Raw genomic sequence first — 1,514 nt, 5'->3', positions numbered from 1 at the left:
TTTGAGACCCTTTTTAATCTGAACAAGTGCTGTTTTGCTTTGTAAGAGTCAGTAGGATAATCTTAACTCTGAAACAACATGTAACTCCACAGCCTGAAATTCACTCAGATCTACTTAGACAACAGGAACGACCTGCGGCTGCCTGGAGAACTGGGTCTGAAGGAAGTAGATCAGGGCTTTTCACACTAAGAAGGAGCTATCTAAAGGCCCGAGATCCAAATGGGTTCCTTCAAGACTGTTCAGAGGTGGATGGGGTTAAAAATTGCATTAAGGACAGCTCCACTTCTGCCATTTAAAACCATGCTCTACCCAGGGCAGCCGCAGGTCAGGCTGGGGGGGCCTGCCATACCCTTAATACCTAACACCGAGAGGTTCTCCACACACCCTGTATCCTTAAAATAGCTCCATTCCTGAAAGCACAAGCTAGTGCCCGTAGTTTCCTTAATTGAACTATTTACAGTTTCCAGACACACATGGGGTTTTCCGCTCTATTATGTAACTAATGGATTACAGACAAAGGGATTGCAAATAAACCTGGGAAGGTGTCCAATTTTCTTCTGGAATTATTCTTTCTCTGTGCACCAGTGTGATTCTGTGGCAATAAACTAGTATTTTACAGGGCATTTAGATCAAGATACTAATTTTTCTGTTTAATTTTAGAGTAGTTAAAAGTTGATTGAATGGAAATGGTATAGAACAGTTCTGGGGCGAAGAAAGGGCCATCTTCATAAATGGTATTGGTCATTTATTCATCTTTTGGGACATCTCTCCCCTATCTGCAAAGCAAGTGTCATGATGATAATTTATCTTGAAGAGCTTCTTAAGAAATATTTGCAAAATGTTTTGGAAATCTTTGGTGTAACCTGTACTTGAACACCGTGTTTTAAATTCAAAATAAGCATTGGTGTGAAAAGCATAGGAAGTATTTACTTGTGGAAGTAGCTGGTTCGCAGAAATGGTCACCTAACTGCGTGAACACCACAACAAAATTACAACCCCCCCCCCACCCAAACCCAGAAATCATTAGCAATACTGACGGCCCATGAGTTTTTCATCGGGAAGGTTAGAGCGCACACCCGGGTCAAGCCCTCAGGCTTCCCCTCCCCAGCTGAGACGGGCTAGCTCCACTGGAAGCGCATTTTAGGAATCGCAACGACTCTCCGTGGGCTCCCGGTGCGATTTCAACCCCCGAGGGACGGGGCCTGGGCTCGGGACCGCAGCCAGCCGGTGGGCGACAGACCCCAGGGACGTGAGGGGAGGCGGCAGCCCCCCGCCGCGGCGGCCGCGCCCGCTCCAACGGCCGGCCCTTCCCGCGCTCCTCCCTCAGGCGGGCCGGCCCACGCGCCCGCTCCAACGGCCGGCCCTTCCCGCGCTCCTCCCTCAGGCGGGCCGGCCCACGCGCCCGCTCCAACGGCCGGCCCTTCCCGCGCTCCTCCCTCAGGCGGGCCGGCCCACGCGCCCGCCTCAGGCCAACCGCCCGGTGGCGGCAGGGGAGGAGGCGGGGCCGGCCGCCG

Source organism: Aquila chrysaetos, chromosome 25, assembly GCF_900496995.4.
Source record: "Aquila chrysaetos chrysaetos chromosome 25, bAquChr1.4, whole genome shotgun sequence".
Taxonomy (NCBI): Eukaryota; Metazoa; Chordata; class Aves; order Accipitriformes; family Accipitridae; genus Aquila; species Aquila chrysaetos.
The sequence above is the reverse complement of the archived record's forward strand: the minus strand, read 5'-3'. Positions refer to the sequence as shown.